The sequence below is a fragment of the Excalfactoria chinensis genome, chromosome 2, assembly GCF_039878825.1.
Source record: "Excalfactoria chinensis isolate bCotChi1 chromosome 2, bCotChi1.hap2, whole genome shotgun sequence".
Classification (NCBI taxonomy): Eukaryota; Metazoa; Chordata; class Aves; order Galliformes; family Phasianidae; genus Excalfactoria; species Excalfactoria chinensis.
Genome location: NC_092826.1, coordinates 87,358,425 through 87,381,493, shown reverse-complemented (window position 1 = coordinate 87,381,493; position 23,069 = coordinate 87,358,425). Strand labels below are relative to the sequence as shown.

The 23,069-nt window shown below is 48.5% G+C and overlaps 1 long non-coding RNA gene across 1 annotated transcript; it reads right to left on the bottom strand.

Annotated features, from left to right (window-relative positions):
* Positions 1-217: 217 nt before the first annotated feature.
* LOC140248839 (uncharacterized) lies at positions 218-14,033 on the bottom strand. Its single transcript, XR_011902895.1, has 9 exons — positions 13,934-14,033; positions 13,525-13,589; positions 13,335-13,395; positions 9,986-10,095; positions 9,555-9,678; positions 2,221-2,286; positions 1,724-2,124; positions 1,405-1,522; positions 218-284 (listed from the first exon to the last, which is right to left on the bottom strand). It is a non-coding gene; the product is annotated as an uncharacterized lncRNA (long non-coding RNA).
* Between the last annotated feature and the right edge of the window lie 9,036 nt (positions 14,034-23,069).

Genomic DNA, 23,069 nt, shown 5'->3' with positions numbered 1-23,069 from the left:
GAAAATACGTTGTCTCAAAAGGAAAAGAATGCTCTCAGTAAGGGAGAATGCAAAGAAAGGAACAGGAAAGACAAAGAACCGACAAAAATGAAACAAAGACCATGGAAGGCAAAGCAAAAGGGGCACTACAGAAAAGCTAAGGGGGGAAATAACAAACAAACAGGGAAAAGAAAGCAAAGCAAAACAAGGTCTAGAAATGCAAGAGTAAAGCAAATCACCTGAATACAATATCACGGCAAAGCAAAGAGTCTGAATCAGATAAAAATGCTCCCCAATGATGAGCTCTGGAAAGAAAGAATGAAAGAAAGAACATTCAGAAAGAAAGAACTGCTGGACTCTTTCCAAGAGATTCCTGTACTTTTTGTTCTGAGGAGCCCACAACTGGACACAGTACTCCAGATGAGGCCTTACCAGGGCAAAGTAGAGCGGGAGGATCACCTCCCTTGACCTGCTGGCCATGCTTTTTCTAATGCACCATGGAATGCCATTGGCCTTTTTGGCCATGAGGGTACACTGATGGCATGGCCAACCTGTTGTCCACTAGGACACCCAGGTCCCTCTCTGCAGAGCTCCCCTCCAGCAGGTCATCCCCCAACCTGTACTAGTGTATGCAATTATTCCTCCCTAGGTGCAAGACTCTACACTTGCTTTTGTTGACCCTCATCCAGTTTCTTACTGCCCAGCTCTCCAGCCTGGCCAGGTCTCGCTGAATGGCAGCACAGCCTTCAGGCGTGTCAGCCAATCCTCCCAACTTCGTATCATCAGCAAACTTGCTGAGGGCGGCCACTGTCCCCTCGTCAAGGTCATCGATGAAGATGTTGAACAAGACCGGACCCAGCACCGACCCCTGGAGGACACTGCTAGTTACAGGTCTCCAACCGGACTCTGCACTGCCAACAACGACCCTCTGTGTGCTGACAGTCAGCCAGTTCTCAACCCACCTCACTGTCCACTCATCTATTCCACACTCCCTCAGCTTTGTTATAAGGATGTCATGGGGGACACTATCAAATGCCTTGCTGAAATCATGGTAGGCTACATCCACCGCCCTATCCAAAACTATCTGGAAGGTTCTTAGTTCTTCACCACCGTTTCCTTCCCCGCGCTTGAAAACTACAAGCAGCTAGAACAATGTTCTCTGAAGATATCCAGGAGAGAAGAGTCCCGGTACATCAGTATCAAGCCCAGCTCACGGGAGCCCAATGCCCACTGTTTCCTGGCTGATAAACACAGATCTCTGGCAGCATTCAATCGTCTTCCCTGTACAACCACCCAGCCCCCCTCCTAGTCATCAACACCAGTATCATTTTAAAGTCAATGAACCTAGCCTGTAAAAGCACATGTAGCCTCCTTCATTGGTTTGGGGGACTGAGTTTGAGAACACATCTTTAGGCAAACACTCACATCAAGCTCCATATGTCTGAATGCGCAGCCCCTCCTCATGCAGTGACCGCCCTTCCACAGCTGCAGATGGTTTCATTCCCCGCAGCAACTTCACAGCGGCAGAAGGGACAGACGCTTCCTGTAACCAGAAGGAAACAACAAAGATAAATAAAGCAGCACAGCCCCACGTCCAAGGCTCTGTAAACTCCATGTATTCCAGTGACAGGAAGGCATCTGCAACATCAGCCTTCACCCTGGCATCAGGGTCCCTTGTTGGCCTATCACAGCGGCGCTGGTACAGGATTCATTGTGTTACGCCCTGTTACCAAAGGCACGATACCTGTGAGTGGGTAACACAGTATCTCGCTACCACAGAACTTGCAAGGAGCGACACAAAGTTTGATCTCAGCACTCATCACACAGAAGTTACTTTGGCAGCCTTGGGAGGAGAATGGAGGAATCTCTTGCTATGCAGGGAGCAAGGACTTGGTGTATTTCTAGCATCAAGTTACACGTGGTCAAATCGGGTGATGTTCCCAGCCTGCATCTTCATCCTTCCTTAAGGCCTTGACTGAAAGCTTGCTGGCACTGCGTCAGCTGATTCTGGCTCGCATTCCCTCCGGATCAGCTTCAGATACATCAGGGCTTGGACACGTGTTACTGATGAGTGCAGCAACATTGGGATCTGGCCCCAGTGATCTTCTGGACACCAGCTTTTCATTACACGTGAAACGTACTACACTGCAAGATATTAATAAGGAGAGAGAACAATACTCAGTCGATGACAAAAAGAGAAGCGTGTGTCCCAACGCTACAACTGTTAGAGAAAACACTCACCGTGACTCCTTTAGTACAGAAAAGCTGGAACGAGGCTTCTTAGCTACTTGATCTGGCTGCTCAAAGCTATTTAAAACAAAACAACACAAAACAACCAAACATGCTTCTCTTTGCATCGGTTTTAAAGGTTTTCTGATTTAAAGTGTGTTGAAGCAGGCTGTATTCAGAGAGAAAAAGTAACAACTTCTACTCCGCACATCATTTTTGCCCTTAATCCAGTGGCTGGATTTTCACTGAGAAAGGAGGCATTTCTGATGGAGATTACAATGAAGGCACCGTCCTTCATAGGACCTGGAGGATGAAAGAAAGGTTCAGAAACCCATTCTGGAATTCAGGCGCTAATTACTGGGAATACTCAAGCACAGTCTTGTCTTTCCTAACATTTTGTTCTGATTTTACTAATATGCTAGGCTCACCTGTAGGCTTTGTTTTGTTGCTTTTTTTTTTTTTCCTCCTGTACAATGAAGAGGTGTCACTTACTGAAATGGCACTGATTACTTTTTGGAGGACAGCGTTCTTGTTTCTCTCTAACAACAAGGGTATTTTTGCTAATTGCTCATCAGAATTTCCACAGGCACAGTGAATTAAGTGTGCCCTCTGAACACAGGTAGCCACTATCATCAGAAACTGATGCTGAAAATCACTGGCTTAATTGTTGCTTAGCTCAGAACTGTACTGCCTTTCAGAAAACAGTGATTGAACACTACATGAAAAGTGCTCTGTACTTCACTGTAGGTTGTTAAGCACCCCCCCCTGCCCCACAAGTGTTCTTTCCCTTCCTTACAGTTATCTCCACCTAAGCAGAATCCAAAACACGTGCCCTTGATGCCATCCAACTTCCCCCGAGTGCTTTTGCAGTTTTACAGAAAAGAAAAAAAAAAGAAAAAAGAATAAGAAAGAGGATTTTCCTCTTGCCCCACTGATAAACAAAGAAGTCAAACATGGGTAGCTTGGCCATGAATGCCTCCAGGGATGGGACACCCATAACCTCTCCAGCCTGCCCATGTCCCTCTGGATGGCTTCCCTTCCCTCCAATGTATCAACTGCGCTGCTCAGTTTGTATCGTCTGCAAACCTGCTGAGGGCGCACTCGATGCCATCATCTGTGTCACTGATGCTGAAGAGCATCGGTCCCAAGACCAAACTCTGAGGGACACCACTTGTGATCAGCCTCCACCCTGACACAGAACCATCGATCACAATCCTTTGGCTGTGTCCAGCCAGCCAATTCCTAATCCACTGAACAGTCACAAAATCCACACCTCCCCAGTCTAGAGAGAAGGATGTGGTGAGGGACCATGTCAAAGGCTCTGCAGAAGTCCAGGTAGATGACATCCATCGCCCTTCCCCCAACGACACAAGCCATCACTCCATCATACAAGGCCACCAAATTGATCAGGCAAGATCTACCCTTGGTCAAACTATGCTGGCTCTCTTGAGTCTCTGTCTTGTGTGTGCCTTAACATCACTTCTAGGAGGACCTGCTCCATGATTTTCCCAGGCACAAAGCTGAGGCTCACCAGCCTGAAGTTGCCCGGGTCCTCCTTTCTACCTTGCTTAAAAATTCCCATGATCGTGCTGTGATTCATCCATATGCAGACATTCTGGAAGACAAGCAACTGGTGCCTAGCCAAAAGTGGAACAGAATGACTGCCTACTGAGGGCTTCTTCTGCAAAAACTATTGTAAACATTTCTCATTTTCCCAAGTATCAATTCAGCTTCCCACTTCTTTTTCTAAAGCTTTTCAAAAGAGACAAGCAAGGCAGGCAAGGCAGGGATGTAGCCCTCTATGTTAGGAAAGAATGTGAATGTATGGAAATCAGCGATGGCAATGATAGGGGTGAGAGCTTATGGGTCAAAATAAAAGCAAAGGCCAGTAAAACTGACATTACCACAGGAGTGTGCTACAGGCCACCCAACCGCATGAAGATGCGGACAAGACACTTTATAGGTGGTTGGATGAGGTCTCAAGGTCTCTCCCCCTTGTTCTTGTGGGGGATTTCCACGTCCCATACATCTGCTGGATTCCTAATGCAGCAGATAGGGAACAGTCCCGGAGGTCCCTAGAGTGTGTGGGAGAGAACTTCCTGACACAGATGGTGAAGGAGCCAACAAGGGGAAGCAAACTCCTGCTGTTTGTTAACAGAAAAGGTCTTGTAAGAGATGGAAAGGTTGGAGGCCGTCTGGCATATAGTGATGGTGAGATGCCAGATTTCTCAGTCCTCGATAAACCACAGAGGGGAGTCAGCAGAACTGGTACTTCGGACTTCCAGAGGGCAAACATTAACCTTTCTAGGATCATGGCTGAGAGAGTCCCTCGGGAGGTAGCTTTGGAGGGCGTGGGAACCCAGGAAGGCTAGCAATACTTTAAGCAAGTAATTTAAAAGGAGCAGGAGCGGACCATCCCCAAGACATAGAAGACAACAGGCAAGGAGGCTGGACTGGCTGAACGGAAACCTCTGACTGGAACTCAAGAGCAAAAGGAAATGTACGGTCTCTGCAAGAGTGGGCAAGCTACTTACGATGATAACAGGTATGTAGCAAGGCTGTGCAGGGACAACATTGGGAAAGCCAAAGCCCAGCTAGAACCGAACTTGGCCACTAAGGTAAACAACAATAGATATTTCTATTAATACAACAACAGCAAGAGGAGGGCTAGGGAGAATCCATTCCTCATTGGACACCAAGAGCAACTTGGTGACTAAGGATCAGGATAAGGCTGAGCTACTTAATGCCTTCTTTGCCTCAGTCTTTAATAGCAAGATTTGTTACTCCCTGGGAATAAAATCCCCTGTGCTGCTAGGTAGGGACGAGGAACCCAGCAGGCCCTGCCCTATCAGTCTCACCTCAGCGACAGCAAAGGTTATGGAATGGATCATCTCAGGAGCCATCGTGGACCAATTAAAGATCAACCAGGGGATCAGGTCCAGTCAGCATGGGTTTATGAATGGTAATTCCATTCTATGACAAGGTGACCCACTTAGCAGATGAGGATAAGGCTGTTAATGTGGTAAAGCCTCTGACGCTGTACCCCACAACATCTTCATGGAGAAGCTGGCTGCCCACAGTTTAGATGGGCGTATGCTGCACTGGGTGAAACACTGGCTGGAAAACGGGGCCAACGAGTTGCAGTCAATGGAGTTAAATCCAGTTGGCAGCCAGTCACTCCAATGTCCCCCTGCGCTCAGTACTGGGGATGCTTCCATTCAACACCTTTATTAACAATCTTGACGAGGAGATGGAGCACACCCTCAGTAAGTTTGCAGACAACAAGTTCAGAAGGATGGTCGAGCTGCCAGATGGGAGAGAGGTGCTACACAGGGACCCGGATAGACTGGATCAATGGGCCAGGACAAACTGGATGAGTTTCAATAGGGACAAGTGCTGGGTCCTGCATTTTGGTCACAACAAACCCAAGCAACCCTGCAGGCTTGGGGAGGAGAGGCTGGAAAGCTGCCTGATGGAAAGGGACCTTGGTGTACTGATGGACAGTCAGCTGGATATGAGCCAGCAGCACGCCCAGGTGGCCAAGAAGGCCAACGGCACCGTAGCTTGGGTCAGGAATGGAGTGGGGAGCAGGACTAGGGAAGTCATCCTGCCCCTGCACTTGACCCTGGCGAGGCCTCACCTCAAGTACTGTGTTCAGTTTTGGGCACCCCAATTCACAAAGGACGTCAAGGTGCAGAAGCAGGTTTAAAGAAGGGCAGCAAAGCTGGGGAAAGGATTGGAGAATATGTTCTGCAGGGAGCGACTGAAGGAACTGGGGCTGTTCAGCTTGGGAAAAAGGAGGCTGAGGGGAGACCTTATTGCTCTCTCCAGATACCTGAAAGGTGCTTACAGCAAGAGCGGGGCTGGTCTCTTCTCACTGGTGACAGGATGAGGAGTAATGGCTTTGAGCTGCACCAGGGGAAGTTTAGGTTGGATATCAGGAAAAACTTCTTGACAGAAGGGCTTGCTAAGCACTGGAATAGGCTCCCCAGGGAGGTGGTTGAGTCACCATCCCTGAATGTGTGTAAAAATCATTCTGATGCGGTGCTCAGTGACAAAACTGAGTGGAGGGCTGTTAGAGTTAGGCTAGTCTGGTTAGGTTGTGGTTGGACTTGATGATCCTTAATGCCTTCTCCAAGCTGAGCAATTCTATGATTCTATGAGATTTAACACCACAGTTCTTGTGGGAGCTGTGATGGAACTTGCAGTGTCTCTGGCTTCCCCACAATCACTTTCTCCAGGAGGATTCTTAGGTCCTGGAACTTCTCGAAAGCCAAGGACACACCTCTGTCCAGTTTCCGTACCAGCTCCTGCAGTGACATCTCTGACAGCTTTCTCCTCTAAGGAAGAACCAAGCAGGTGGTTGAGTCACCGTCCCTGAATGTGTTTAAGAACCATTTGAATGTGGTGCTCAGGGACGTGATTGGGCAGCAGGTTGCCGGGTTTAGGGTAAGTTTGGTTAGGTTACGGTTGGACTTGACCACCTAAAGGTGGTCTTATCCAACCTGAGCAATTCTATGACGCTATGATCCCTATTGAAGTTGACCTTCTGCGGTTTCTAAAATCACTCTGCCTTCAGCAAAATGTTACTCTCTGCATCCTCCTGCCTTCCAAGGAGAAGTACAGAAGCCTGTCCGCCAACCAGTAGTCTTTGCTGGGCTGGTTGCTGAAATTACCCACCAACTATGAAGAGCCAACAATACAAAGAGAAGTACATCAGCTGAAGTAGTCATGCTTTAGAATACCAGATGCTACTAAGATCTAAACTACCAGAGCTCCCAGGGGCAGCCTTTCTCAAGCTATACTATCATCTACTGCAGCTAGCACTTACGCTCTGCGTTCCAATGCCTACTTCTTCAGCCGATAACAAAGACTCATTGTATCAGCAGTACAATATCCTCAAGCTTTTGACAGGTTTGAACTGGTTATGAGAAGCATCCAGAAGCTCAGAGGCTTACCCAAAGCTAATCTGGATATTTCTTAAGCACAAAGCTCCACACAGAGGCACAGAAACCCAGTGACTCAGGACTTCTACCACCACTTGGCTCGCCTCTCTCAGCGCTGCTCCCTCACCAAACATCCAGGACTGGTTTTTACCACGTCCCTGCCAAAGAGAACACAAGATACTCAAGCACACCTTTCTCCCTATGAAAAACATGGCTCGTGGGCCATATAAACTCTGCAAAGCTATACACACGTGTTTAAGTTCTACAGGAAACAGAGAAACTTAAAACATATGCCTGAGGCCCCTGTTTAGCAGTAACTGTTTGCTGAATTTGGGCTCAGAATAGGATTCCAACTTGTCACATCCAAAGCCTTAATGTCCCGACCTAGCGGCATCTACTTCATCAAACACAAGGTCTCAGTAATATACACCACACACCAGCCATGCTCATAAGGACAGGTAACTCTTCTGTGACAGCTTCATCCAAACCTTACTGGATTAGCCTTGCTATCACCTGCAGCTCGTTCTAGTCACTGTTTTGAGGGGTCAGAGCCTGAACTCTGCTAAAAGGCCACATACCATCATGAGATCAGGTACACCTGAGGCAACCACACCACTAAGGCTCCTTTGCTAAACTTCAGCGGTCCCCAGTGATTGCTAAGAAATAAAATAAAATCCACAGTTCCAAACACAAACACTTTTCTCAGTATCCCAACACCTCTGCCTTGTCCATCACTGGCCAGCAGGACTAAAGTCAAAGCAGTGCAAACCACAATCCCAGAGAAGTAGCTGGAAGCTCTGTTTCATCTTCTCACAAGCTTAGCAGATCAGAGCTCAGTGAATGCAGGCTAAGCACAAGTTGCTCACAGAGAACAGGGGCTCTGCTATCACCAGCACCTGCTACACATCAAGAAGGAATGTGTGCTGCAGCATTCATTCTCCTTGACACAACTACGAGTTCCTCACAACTGTCAGCACTGGAAGGAAAGCAGGCTGAAGAGAAACACAGCTGAATCCGTACAGGACAGAAAAGCCGGGAGGACAAAGGACAGGGACTGATCTTGAACTAAACACATTAGAGAACAACAGCCCTGCGAGGAATATTGGGCAAGTCTGAAATGGTGATTAATACAGAAGATTCCAGAGTGTTCCTCATTTTTTTCTGTTTTTCATTTGTTTGTTTTTTTGTTTAAAAAAAAAAAAAAAAAAGAAAAAGACAACACAAAGAAATCAGGATGGATATAATTTGAAAACTCTTTTCAAGTGGCCTGGCATCTAGGGGCAAACTGAAGACTGCACAGAACACCAACAGAAAAGGAGAGAACTAACAGCCTAGGGGGGTGCCACAGAGAAGCTGGGAAGCGACCAAGGCTCTGCTCAGATAACAACTGCTGTGTGAGGTAGAAAGCTGATGGTGATACCTTCTGCCAATGAGGAGCACAGCTGGGAGGAGAAGGATGAGGAAGGATGCCATCTGCAGCACAGGCACACACACCAGCGGTACAGCCTAGCTCAGAGCTCCAACGCCAAAGTAATTATAAGGTTTTACTTAACAGCTCTGTACGGGACGATTCAACTACTTCAAGCTTCAGCAAGCTGCTAGTGACTGATAAACCAAGACTTCTCAGCGACCTCAAAAGCTGGCAGCCTTTCAAAAAATAAACCGATTGTATGCTTTTTGAGATGGTTTGTTCAATCTACAGAAATTAATCCAGCAGGCAGTCAAACAGTCAAATTCTGTGCTGCCAGCAGAGCCTTTTCATGAGCACTAGGAACATCCCCGGCTACAGCACTACCACAGCATTGGCAGAAAACACAGTCACCTAAGAGAATATAAAAAAAAAGAAGCACCTCACCCTACCCTTATTTAACTCCTCTCCCACATTAAGAACTGAAACTATGAGTTCAAATGCCATAAAAAAAATTGGGGGAAAAAAATCATCTGGTAATTCCAAGGCAAACCACCATGATCATAGAACCACAGATTATCCCAAGTTGTAAGGGAACCACGAGGATCATCAAGTCCAACCCGATGCTCCAGGAAGGGCCACCCAAACACAAACAGCCTTTACGCTGCAGCAGCTCAGGGCCAGGCCCACAGCCCCGGGGAGCCTGTTCCATGACCACTGGTATCAGATGTAGCAAGCACAGGGAGCAGGCAGGAAGGCACAGCAAAGCAGCAAGCCAAGCCCAATCTCTCAGAGGGGGCCTGCTTACAGGATGCCTAGACATTGCCCTTCCAAAAAAACTCCACCATTTTCACAGCCAAAACAGAAACTACCTTTGCACTTCTCACAACTCTTCCCTGCGCTCCCAAATAAATGGTATCATGACATCCTCTACCACACTGCAACTGCTCAGAATAATCAAAATTATATCATTCATGACATAAGAAACTTACTTTTGACTAGTGGCAACGACATTCCATTCCCATCCTGTCCCTCTGAGTAACGAATACTGCAATTGGCCTTCTGACAGCCTCCTGGATGAATCCACCAACAGCAACGAAGCATCCTGCACTTACTCTGAAGAGAGAAGGAAAGCAAGGTTCATGGAAACAGGCACACAAGGCTTGCACCCAGACACGGTTCTCCAGATCATGCCACAGATAGGACTACCAGAGTGCCAGAACATAATTTACCACTAAAGGAAACATCTGGGGGCACATTCACAACTTCAGCACAAGCTGTAATGGCTCAGCATATTTAGCTTTCCTGTCATTACAGCTGGAAAACAAGATACTCCTAAACATCAGCCAGCAAGCACTCGGATCAGCCTGCCCTCTGGTTTTTACAATGACAGACATCATTACAGCCACCTCTGACACCTTACCAGGAGATGCTTCCATTTATTAGCCTGGACTTGCTTCCTTCCATCAGCAGCTGCTCCTAAACTGACCTCGATTCATACAGTGATACCATCGACTTGTAGCACGAGCTGACCTGCAAGACAGTGAAGTAAAAGGAGGATGGCCACAAACACTGACACAGCATGTTCTAATATCCTTGAACAACCACAAAAGAGACAAAACAAGAGATAAGGGCATCTGCAGCAACACCCCAGTTGATAAAGAAATGCAAATCCAGCCTGGCCTCAGCAGCCCATATATATTTCTTACCCATTTGATTAAGCAGACTGCATTTTGAACCAGGAGTGTTCACAGTCTCTTGCAAATTAACATGACACAGCCAAAACCAGCCAAAACCAGCCAAAACCAGCCAAAACCAGCCAAAACCAGCCAAAACCAGCCAAAACCAGCCAAAACCAGCCAAAACCAGCCAAAACCAGCCAAAACCAGCCAAAACCAGCCAAAACCAGCCAAAACCAGCCAAAACCAGCCAAAACCAGCCAAAACCAGCCAAAACCAGCCAAAACCAGCCAAAACCAGCCAAAACCAGCCAAAACCAGCCAAAACCAGCCAAAACCAGCCAAAACCAGCCAAAACCAGCCAAAACCAGCCAAAACCAGCCAAAACCAGCCAAAACCAGCCAAAACCAGCCAAAACCAGCCAAAACCAGCCAAAACCAGCCAAAACCAGCCAAAACCAGCCAAAACCAGCCAAAACCAGCCAAAACCAGCCAAAACCAGCCAAAACCAGCCAAAACCAGCCAAAACCAGCCAAAACCAGCCAAAACCAGCCAAAACCAGCCAAAACCAGCCAAAACCAGCCAAAACCAGCCAAAACCAGCCAAAACCAGCCAAAACCAGCCAAAACCAGCCAAAACCAGCCAAAACCAGCCAAAACCAGCCAAAACCAGCCAAAACCAGCCAAAACCAGCCAAAACCAGCCAAAACCAGCCAAAACCAGCCAAAACCAGCCAAAACCAGCCAAAACCAGCCAAAACCAGCCAAAACCAGCCAAAACCAGCCAAAACCAGCCAAAACCAGCCAAAACCAGCCAAAACCAGCCAAAACCAGCCAAAACCAGCCAAAACCAGCCAAAACCAGCCAAAACCAGCCAAAACCAGCCAAAACCAGCCAAAACCAGCCAAAACCAGCCAAAACCAGCCAAAACCAGCCAAAACCAGCCAAAACCAGCCAAAACCAGCCAAAACCAGCCAAAACCAGCCAAAACCAGCCAAAACCAGCCAAAACCAGCCAAAACCAGCCAAAACCAGCCAAAACCAGCCAAAACCAGCCAAAACCAGCCAAAACCAGCCAAAACCAGCCAAAACCAGCCAAAACCAGCCAAAACCAGCCAAAACCAGCCAAAACCAGCCAAAACCAGCCAAAACCAGCCAAAACCAGCCAAAACCAGCCAAAACCAGCCAAAACCAGCCAAAACCAGCCAAAACCAGCCAAAACCAGCCAAAACCAGCCAAAACCAGCCAAAACCAGCCAAAACCAGCCAAAACCAGCCAAAACCAGCCAAAACCAGCCAAAACCAGCCAAAACCAGCCAAAACCAGCCAAAACCAGCCAAAACCAGCCAAAACCAGCCAAAACCAGCCAAAACCAGCCAAAACCAGCCAAAACCAGCCAAAACCAGCCAAAACCAGCCAAAACCAGCCAAAACCAGCCAAAACCAGCCAAAACCAGCCAAAACCAGCCAAAACCAGCCAAAACCAGCCAAAACCAGCCAAAACCAGCCAAAACCAGCCAAAACCAGCCAAAACCAGCCAAAACCAGCCAAAACCAGCCAAAACCAGCCAAAACCAGCCAAAACCAGCCAAAACCAGCCAAAACCAGCCAAAACCAGCCAAAACCAGCCAAAACCAGCCAAAACCAGCCAAAACCAGCCAAAACCAGCCAAAACCAGCCAAAACCAGCCAAAACCAGCCAAAACCAGCCAAAACCAGCCAAAACCAGCCAAAACCAGCCAAAACCAGCCAAAACCAGCCAAAACCAGCCAAAACCAGCCAAAACCAGCCAAAACCAGCCAAAACCAGCCAAAACCAGCCAAAACCAGCCAAAACCAGCCAAAACCAGCCAAAACCAGCCAAAACCAGCCAAAACCAGCCAAAACCAGCCAAAACCAGCCAAAACCAGCCAAAACCAGCCAAAACCAGCCAAAACCAGCCAAAACCAGCCAAAACCAGCCAAAACCAGCCAAAACCAGCCAAAACCAGCCAAAACCAGACAAAACCAGACAAAACCAGACAAAACCAGACAAAACCAGACAAAACCAGACAAAACCAGACAAAACCAGACAAAACCAGACAAAACCAGACAAAACCAGACAAAACCAGACAAAACCAGACAAAACCAGACAAAACCAGACAAAACCAGACAAAACCAGACAAAACCAGACAAAACCAGACAAAACCAGACAAAACCAGACAAAACCAGACAAAACCAGACAAAACCAGACAAAACCAGACAAAACCAGACAAAACCAGACAAAACCAGACAAAACCAGACAAAACCAGCCAAAACCAGCCAAAACCAGCCAAAACCAGCCAAAACCAGCCAAAACCAGCCAAAACCAGCCAAAACCAGCCAAAACCAGCCAAAACCAGCCAAAACCAGCCAAAACCAGCCAAAACCAGACAAAACCAGACAAAACCAGACAAAACCAGACAAAACCAGACAAAACCAGACAAAACCAGACAAAACCAGACAAAACCAGACAAAACCAGACAAAAAAATAAAAGCAATACAAGGACCAATAAAGAAAAAAAGCAAGCCAAAGACCAAGGTATCAAAGATTAAAAAACAAACAAACAACGAAAAAAAAAAAAAAAAGAAAAAAAGAAAATGCATAGCACCTGTAACAACAAAAATACTGGCACAATGGGAATATATTAGAAAGGCAAGGAAAGAATGGCTCACCCACCTCTGAGATTGGAAGTGCACAGAACAAACTGCACAGAGGAGAAATCATCAGAAAAAAATCCCACCCAGGGGCAGTCAGCCCTCAGAAATGCTCTGTAGGAGAGGTGCAGCCAGGCTCCACCCCTTCCAGTCACTCAGCTGAGAACTCAACAGTTCTCATACAGCAAATCAGAAGAAAAATAGCAAAGCATAGATGAAAAACACAGCAACAACAAATGAACCTCAAAGGATTCTAGAAAATAACACAGAATTAAGTAAATAAATAAATAAACCCACACACAAAAATGAAAATGAAAATTAAAAAAAAAAATGCAAAGACAATGAAAAACTAAAAGACAAAAAAAAAAAAAAAAAAAAAGAACAGCACAGCAAAGAACAGATGACAAAAAACAACAAGGAAAACACACCTCCCTGAAAAGAAATGGCACCTGAGCATTTCACCAGAGAGGCTCCTTCCCTTCTGTCTTCCTGCAAAGACACAAGGATAAAAGCCTCAGTTCCTCTGAGCAACAATTGGAAACAAGTCCACAAAATTATTCATTCAAAGGCACTTCCAGGAGATGTATAACAGAATCCTTCCCAGTTACACAAGCTTACACTGTGGCCTTAGGAGAAACAAGCTCCCTTTCTGGTCCCGGTTCCTAAGGGCTCCTTTTCATCACCTGTTGGACACAGCAAGAGGACTTTTCTTGCACAAATATATGCCCTGCACACCCTTCTCCATCCCAAAACAAAGTCCAACCTAGAGTTGCAGAGCAGACACTAGATGCTGACCAGAGCAGTAAATGAACAGAAGAGGGGAGAAGCAGATACAGGTAAAACAACTAAAGGAGAGAAAGAAATCAGAACTGAAGAAAGGATACAGGTAAGAAAGAAGGACAGAAGAATGGAAAGTGCTGTAGAGGATAGGACTGGACATCAGCAGAAGAGGAGCAGATGCAAAGCTACACCAAGGTGTGCCTTCTCCCTCTGTCCCTGTCCACCACTAGCAACATCCCCCACTGACAGGGATGCTGCTGCCCCAGCAGCTGATGGGGTTGTGGCCTGGGGCTGTTCCCTGCCACTTCTTTTCTTCAGGTGTCTGCACACGAGGAACAGCTGTTCCCCATGCCCTGCATGCTGGTAATTAGTGTGGGTAATTACTGGGTGGGAATTGTGGGAAGGAAATTCAGGGGTGGGATAGTGAGAAGGCATTTGAGGGGGATGGGATATTGTTTGGGTGGGATTTTGGAAATCAGACATGACTGTTAGGATGGGGGATATTTGGTTGGAAATACTGTCATTTCCATTACTCATTGCTTTGTATGATAAGTTATTAAATGCTTTGTGTTCCTTCTGCTACACCTCTGCTTGCAGTCATCTGTGCAGTGTCAAAGGTCCTCAGCTCTACATGTCCACCTCCAGGGTAGGATGGGGCACCACAGATGGCAGGGTTCCACAGCTGCCACCAGCAGCCCCAGCCCGCTCCTGCACACCTGAGGTGTGAGTGGCTGTGAGAGGAATGTCTCTGTGGAAGTGCAGCTCATTCCTCCCCTCTGATGGGGGCAGAAGGCACGAGACAAAAGAGGAAAGCAGAAAGCATCTGCATTTCCCTCGTGGCTCTTATTTCCTGTGTTAATGTGGGAAATGAGCTGAGCCACTGTGCCTCTCTTCTATGGCTAGCTCTGCAGCTCTGCTACTGTCTTTATGCTCAGCTGTTCCTGTGTGTAATGCTCCACACTTGGACCCTGCAGAGCCCAAAGACCTCCTTGGCTGCTGTTACTCACCTGGACACTGAGGGTGCTGTGTCTCCACTCTGTACCTGCTTCCAGGTGTCACTTGCAAGACCCTGCGAGTCCACCTGGTTGGAACTGCAGTCCATAAACACAAATGTGAAAGAAAGAAGAAAGGATTCTTTCATTTCACAGGCTTTCATCTTCATTAAAAGATGTTCTGCTGTGGAGCACAGCTGGTAGCATTTCATTTGTGCAAAAAAGGGGGAGAGCTTGGTTCCTGCCCTCTCTAATCTCATGTAAGACCTGGCTGTCTATGAGGAAGAGTCTCTACTTGGAGATCTGCTCTATAGGAACATTTTGTGAACCTGTTCTTCAGAAAAGTGTCTTTGGGACTTTTTGTTTCGATTTGTGGGGTTTTTTTTCAGAAATAATGCTTTTGTTTACTAGCTTGAGTCCTTCACCATTCTTAGGAAAATTAGAGTAAAGCAGCTGTATCTGCTACTGCCTTCCACTACAGTTACCATTTGAGGTTATGGTTAAAGGCTGAACTTGAGAGTTTGAGCGCTGCCACAAAGCCCAGGCTGTGCCGGGCCCCCTTCCGACCTGGACCCCAAAGCAGCCCCGACTGTGCTGGGTTCCCCTCTCACCTGGGCCCTGCAGTGGCCTCAGCTGTGCCGGGTCCCTCTCCAGTCTGGGCCCTGCAGTGGCCCCAGCCGTGCCTGGTCCTCCTCCATCTGGGCCCCAAGGCCCTGCCTCTGCCTGCTCCCCCTCTGCTCTGGGCCCTGAGCTGGCCCTAACTGTGCCAGGCCCCCCTCAGGCACAGGCCCTGCCTCAAGCCCCGCCCCCTGTGGACAGCAGTGCTATTGCCTGTTTTTTTTCTCTCTTCCCTCTTCTTTCCCTCTTCTCTTCACAGATGCATTCAGATCCCCCAGGATGACCTGCACTGATACTGCTGCATTCTTCCTGGACAAACTTGCTGGACAGTGCAGCTTTTTCTACAGAGCAGCGTGCCTTTGGAAATGCTTCGACTATGTAAACTAACAGCAAGAGAACACTGAGCTCTTCTGGGTCTTTCTAGGAATGGCAAAGAGACGGGAGAGAGTGCTCAGCCTCGTCTGGTTGCTTGTATGCAGAAATCCCTGTCACGGTTGTAAACATCTGTGCTGTTCTGCTTGACGGCAGCAGTGTGTGACAAGAAGCCTACAGTTATCAATCTAGAGGTGGTAATTAATTGTAACAGTTCCCCCTTCTTCTTCCCTCGACACTTGGGTTATGCAGTTCTCCTATGCTATGTGCCGGTGTGTCATGGGTTAAGCTAAAATCTACCTGCACCCATGACAGGGGTATAGACGGCCTGCAGGGCCGCTATCCCAAAAGGAAAAGGGAAAAAGGGAAAAGGAAAATAAATACAGCGGCAACGATCTAAGGATACTATATCGGAATACAGAATAACACAATATAATACAATATAATTGGAATTAAGGCTAACGAATCAAAATAAGAGAGTGAGTCCCGAAACCAAGAGGCCTACTGTAACTCTAGGCGAAGCGGATGGAAGGCTCCCACACGGCTCCCCCCTGGCTGGCAAGGTCCAAGAGCGCGAGTCCAGCACTGAAGTGAGATTATATAGAGTCCGTGTCATATGACTGACCGTGGTGTTCCCTGGGACATTCAGTCTTCTTTTGTGAGCAGCAGATTCGTCAAAATTATCCATGCTTTATCATGATGTTATGATGTGGAATACTGATAGCAAAATTACAGAATTGCAAAAACATGACATGGTGTAATACCTATGAGCCACAGCTTTGTTGCGTTTAGCAAAGCTCATGGCAACAGGCTTTGGCCAACCTCAGAGCTACGTAGATGATGATAAGATACCCGATGATAAGAGAGAGAAAATGAACAAGCTACAAGGTAAGTGTTGTTTCTTCCTTCTAGTCAACACGCCATCGCTAAATCTTCCATGCTATGACTTTTATCTTGATAGTGATGATCCTTTAACCTCACACCTTTAGCACAGCACTTTATGTGGAGGTACCCACTAGTGACAATGTGTTAGTGCCGCTTTTCTGCCTGTGGTTTTTTGTTGTTGTTGTTGTTTTGTCTGTATTTTCCAGAATGTGGGGATTTCTTTCATTGCCCACAAACACTGCCCAGTGCAGGAGGAGGCAGGGACGAGAGTCAGGAGCAAGGGCAGAATGGTGTCTCTGTTACTAAGTGAAATGACTGTGGTTTCTGCATGTGGATTTGCCATAGTGCTTCTTACAAGGCCTAACAGTGGGATGAAATGTGCCCTGAAGCAGGTGTGCTTTTTAGGAAGGCAAAAGAGAAATGCAAATCATGGTAAGTCTCAGCACTGTACTTGGGCACCCGGCCTGGGAGGAGAATGGTGTGAGTGCCCCATCACCTTCTGCCTGTGAGCTGTCTAGAGTCCTGTCCCAAGCTGTGGATTTCCCTAGCTAGAAGGTCATTCTTCTGGAAAGCCGGATTTCCTCAAGTTACGTTACCACATGAAGAATATCAGTTATTTGGAAATACTGTTCTGGCCTCATTTCCCATGGGAAAACCTCCACTGGAGAGACCTTGAGGATGTGGGAGACCCCACAATGGGGGAGACCCAGGTGCTTCTTACCACACGTGAAGAGTTTGCAAAGGAGGTGGCATCACTGGCACCCTCTGGATAAGGGATTTACACCCAGGAGCGTCAGATGGGCTTCTGTTGCTAACAAACAAAATTCTTTCAGTACGCACAACTTTCTTTTCTGCTCTTCCTGCACGTGTGTTTTTGAACCTGTTGCCTAAGGAAGAGCGGCTGCAGAGAAGTGCTTTGTGTGTCTGTGTTCCCCTCAGTAATTTCCGAGTCCAGTGATGAATCAGATAGAAGGGTCGGGAGGTTCTTGGAGTTTTACTGCAAATCACCTTCAAGCAGAAGAGAAAAGTCTGCCTGCAAACCTTCATTGAGCAACCAGTGGGTCCAGAGGAGGGCCACTAAGATGATCAGAGGGCTGGAGCACCTTTCCTATGTGGACAGGCTGAGGGAACTGGGCTTGTTTAGCTTGGAGAAAGCTCCAAGGGAGACCTCCTTGTGGCCTTCTAGTATTTGAAGGGAGCGTATAAACAGGAGGGGGAACGGCTGTTTACGAGGGTGGATAGTGATAGGACAAGGGGGAATGGTTTTAAACCGATACGGGGAGGTTTAGGTTGGATATTAGGTTGATGTTTTCCACACAGAGGTTGGTTACGCACTGGAACAGGTTGCCCAGGGAGGCTGTGGATGCCCCATCCCTGGAGGCATTGCAGGCCAGGCTGGACGTGGCTCTGGGCAGCCTGGTCTGCTGGTTGGAGACCCTGCACACTGTGGTCCTTTTCAGCCCAGGCTATTCTATGATTCTATGATTGTATGATGTTATCAGACCTCAGGGAAATCAAGTCTAAAAGAGAAGCCTTTGAAATTAAGCTTGATTTGCTCTGCCCCTCATACACCTGATCACTGGATCCCTTACTTGGCAAATGATCTTTCTGTGGAGCGTAGATGAGGAAGGGGGAGAAGAAAAATCAAGCAGCTGCTTTGTCCCAGAGCTCTTGTTTCATTGGGGTCTGGCCCTATTTTCTGAAACTAAAAGACAATGTGTGAAAGAAGGACAGGGAAAGGTGCAAGGAGGTTTTGGTTTTGACTCCAACTTGCTGCTTGCTGCTGGGAAAGGCACGCTTGGCTCCAAGGAAGGATGCATGGGTGGAAAGCCAGCAGCCTGGGGGTCAGGGATCCGCAGCAATAGGGGGCAGCAGCCCAACCAAGAGCTGGGTTGATTTACTTTTAAAATGCATCCAGTAAAGTCCTGTCCCATTGGATCTGACATATGTCTCCCCATTCCCTTTAGGGGCCTGCAGAAAAGGTGTTCTGTGTTTTGCAATTTTGTTTGATTTTCTCATATCCTCAAGGCCTTTTAGCATTGAAAAGTAGGCTTTCCCTCTCTCCTTTCCCTCTGCAAAATCACTGTAATTGCTGAGTGCCCCCTTATGTTTTGGCACACACCACGTTTAGTTGCATCAACAGTTAGAAAACTACTTCTTTTTCCTTTCCCCTTGTACTTCCCTGTTTTCCCTCTGCTTTGGGGAAAGTCCTTCTGTTGCAGACGTGACCCCTTGCAGAGCTGTGACTGCGTTGCTTGATACCCTGGGAACTCTGTGTGGCTGAGTTTGTTCCAGTTTGTGCAGAGGTGGCGTGGGACAGAGGGCATTGCTCTCTGCCAGACTGCAGGAGCAGAAGCATTTCAGTTGCCTAAATGGTTTGCTTTCCTCGTTGTGATGGAATGGGGCACACATAGAAGGAAGACTTCCATTCTCACGGTGGATATGCAGATGGGAAACCGCGCTGCGAAGGCTCCATCCTGGCCAGTTCAGCCAGCAGCTGTATCCAGCTGGCAGAAGCCCCACTCAGTGATGCCAGCACTGGCCCAACAGCCTAAAGCCCCAGTCCATGAGGCCAGCACTGGCCCTGGGCCATAAAGCCACAGTATGGGAAAACAACATCGGCCCTGGAGCCTAAAGCCAGAGTCAGAGAGGTGAGCATCAGCCTTGGGGCATACAGACGTGCACCCCTATTCATTCCTATTAGCTTCCCTGGGACTCCATTGAGCACTATGAGGCCACATTAGTCTTGACAGGTTTTTAATGGAATGCACAAGAGTCACCTTCACTTGTCTGTAGTTTGACTTCAGATCACCCCATGGGGTGACCCTGGCATTGGTTTCCTAAAATTCGGATCTAGGAGGCGTTCCACTTAGGAAACTCTTCTTTACAGAAAGGGTAGCTAAATACTGGAATAGGCCCCCCAGGGAGGTGGTCGAGTTACCACCCCAGGTTGTGTTTAAGAGCCATTTGGATGTGATGCTGAGAGATATGATTTAGCAGAGGGTTGTTAGAGTTAGCGTACTATGGTTAGGCTGAGGTTGGACTTGATGAGGTCTTTTCCAACCTGAATAATTCCATGATTCTATGATTCTAAGATGTAAGCACCGGCACCATGCAGCCCTGGTGCAGCGCATCACAAGAGCTGCAGCCTGCAGGGAGCCGCCGCCCAGAACCAGGAGCTGTGAGCTCACAATGGCCCACCCTATGACTGTGCTGTGAGCTCACGAGGCCTGGCTGTGACACTGTGCTGTGCCTCAGGCTTCTCTCTGTGCGACACTCACTGTGGCTGCAACGGTGGTGTTGGAAGCATGGTGCAAGTGTGGGGGGCCATGGCCCCTGCCCGCCTTGTTCTTCCTCTCCTACTGATGGCCATGTGTTTCCAGGAGACCTGTGCTGCTCCGTGGCGAGCACCAGGATCAGGTGGGTGGGCAGAGATGGAACCCAAACTGAGTAGCACTTGGGGCAAGAAATCAGGCTGTGTCCCCACAGCCCTATGCCACACTTCCCTGGGTCCTGCCTTTCATAGGGGTGGTGTTGGGCAGGGAGTGATGGGCAGCACCGCAGGAGCCGGGCAAGAGCCCATGGCAGAGTTGCTCCTCAGGGCTGGCTCCAGCCATGCCAGGCCGTGGCTCTTCTGCTTGCTGGCTGGAGCACAGCCTTCATCCTGGGAGATGTCCTGGGGAGAGCTCAGAGATGCGTGCTGGGAAAAGTGGGAGCATTTCTGCTCCAGGCTCATGGTACTCCCTGTAGATGAATCCCAGTTTCCAACACAGAGCCCTGGCCCACAGCCCAGAGGAAGAGGCAGGTGAGCTTTACTCCAGTGCTTCAGTGTGCCACCCTGCAACTTTGGAAATCGTGACCTGAGTCCTTCTCCCATCCCTTTCCACGACCCACATCCAGTTACTGAGGGAGAAAGAGATCACACCATGCAACTGGAACTGTTCTCATCTGTTCTTGACTCTAGATGATGAGCTTGGTGCTCCCTTTCCGGATGGTCATTTGGACACGGATTTTCTGCCTGTGCCTGTTGGACAACCCAGAGGTAAGTTGTGTCTGTCTCCTAGAAGGCAGAAACCTTCATGCTCTCATCATTGAACTGGGTGCAAATTGACTTAAGATCCTCTCAAGGTCTTCCAAGTCTGTTAGTGCCTTGAAGGGCTTGCACAGTTGGACCACGAGTATTTATTTACCCAGAGAGCATCCCAGACCTTCGTATTTGGGCCGTGACCCACTGCCAGACCCTACAGGTGTCTCAGGGAAAAGGAGGCCCCCACATGCAGTGGAAGCTCTCCTCACCTGTGTCTCATCACACTTGTGCCTGCAGGCTTTGCTGATGAGTCAGCTGAATGGAATCCTGTTTATGAGCCTGAGCGGGGTAATGGAGGTAAGTCACCAGGCTTCACTGGTTTGTAGATTTGGCTGGGATAGATCAGCAAGGATCCTGCTTGTTACCAGCCAGCGGGTTCTTATCCCCGAGAAGCACGGATGGTCATCGTTTCTTGGTGCTCCATGCTGTCCGCATTGCGTTGGCTTTGTCTCTGTATCTCCAAGGTCTCCCTGTAAGAAAATTTCAAGGGGCCGAATGTTCTTCCATGAGGTCTCTGAGAACAGTTTCCCATGACCTGGAGAAAGTATTCGGAAAGCTGTGGAATAGCAGCCAGCAGGACACCTGGCCTCTCTGCAACTTTGGAACTCTCCCCCCATGTCATTACCTGAGCCCCTTCCATCATTGCAGGTCACTATGGAAGAGATGGGCATGTACAATGGGAGTGTTTCGCCTCTGTCCTTGATTACAGCTTTGACACCAGGCAGTAGCTTACCAAAGCCTAGGTTTAATCCAACCCATGCAGTTGAGTTTAGAGCCAGGGGTGAGCTCCAAGAGGGCACTCCTATGAGCAGCTGCTCCACACGGGGTTACTTAAATATGATGGGGGTGCCCCTGCAGGCGCCCAGGAACTGTTTCCAAGGTGCTCCCGTGTGGAAGGGAGAGAAGAGTGTTGGGAAGGAATCCCCGGGTTTAATTGCATCCTGTGTCATTCTGACTGGAAGGATGTTTAATGGGAGTTGCTCTGTCCCGCGTTTGCTTGCAGATGTGACTGGAGGAGGTGACCCAGGTTCCCCTCTAGGTTCTGGGACCGAAAGTCTGGCAGATCGCATGGGTATGTCATGGCTTTGTAATTCCTTAGAGAGCTTTCACTGCCCATTTCCATGCCATTTCATGGCACGTTCCCCTGTATGCTCCGCTATTCAGTGACGCTGTAGTGTATGACTGAATCTTTTCATGGGTCTTTACTTGCAGAAGTGCCCCCAGGGAAAGCCTTGCCCGATCCTCGCTTTCCTCTTGCACTGGAGCCCAGCTGGAATCCCAGCAGTGAGTACTTTGTCTTTACTGCCTCCACTGACTCACCACTGCTCTTCAAAAGCTCATGTACATGATATTTAACTTCACGCATTCTGTTTAGGTCTGGAAAGAGTAAAGGACGAATCTGAACGAGGAAAATACTCCCAGGGCTCGTCCCGTCTCATACAAAAATTGTTGAAGGAAATGAAGAAGGCAGAGCGTGGTGGGTATACTTCAGTCTGCTTACCGTGAGTCGTGGGAAGCTGAGGTCTGATGTACATGGGTGGATAAGCTCTGGCCTACAGAGCAGGAAGGGGTCAGAGCCGTGCTGCGGTGGTGTTCCATGTAACGCCTTGCAGGTGCTGTCAAGCACCAGAGCTGGTCTGCTGCCACTTCTGCATCCGGCCAAGACCCAGAGACAGGTGCTCCCCCAGCATGACCGTTACTTGTCAGAGCGGCTTTGTGCAGACATGGGCACCCAGATGGCAGCAACTGGCGAGTGCTGTGCTTCTGTCTGTACAAAGCCCTCTGTGCAGCTGAGCAAGTTCAAGGCAGGAGGAGCATCCTGAGCAGGGGTGGCTGCCTTTGTTGTTGCTGGAAAGAAGGTGGAGAAGGCGCTTCTGCTGGAGCTTGAATTTCAGCCTGCAGATGCCTGTCTGTAGTGGGTGGAACGTGATGGGTGGTGATGCCCACAGCACAGTGTGTGAGGGCCTTGCGTAGGAGCTGATTCCTCAGGAGGTGTGAGAGGGTCGGCACCCTCCAAGTCCTGGGAGGGACCAAATGCCCTTGGGCAACAGAGGGGGGTGTAGTGGCTTTGGGGGGCTGGGACCAGCAGACTTTGCCTGAGCTCAGGATTGGAGTAGCTTGGTTCCTGATGAGAACACATCACGTCTAATCCTGCTGTCCTGCTTTCTTTCTAAAGGAATGGAACAGCCAACCGAGCAGGATGCACTGCAGGAAGGCAGCCATCCCACTCTGCCCAGCTCGGACAGTGTAACAGAGGCAGCGCCAACAACTAGCATGCCAGGTAATTTCTGTCCTGTGACCATCCAGTGTCACTAACCAGAGTCACTGTGTGCCTGCAGGCTCTTCCTGCCTGCTCCTGTACACCAGGTCAGCAGCCAAATCAGGGCGCATGTAAAAGAAGCCAGGCTCTCTGAAAATGGCTGACCTCA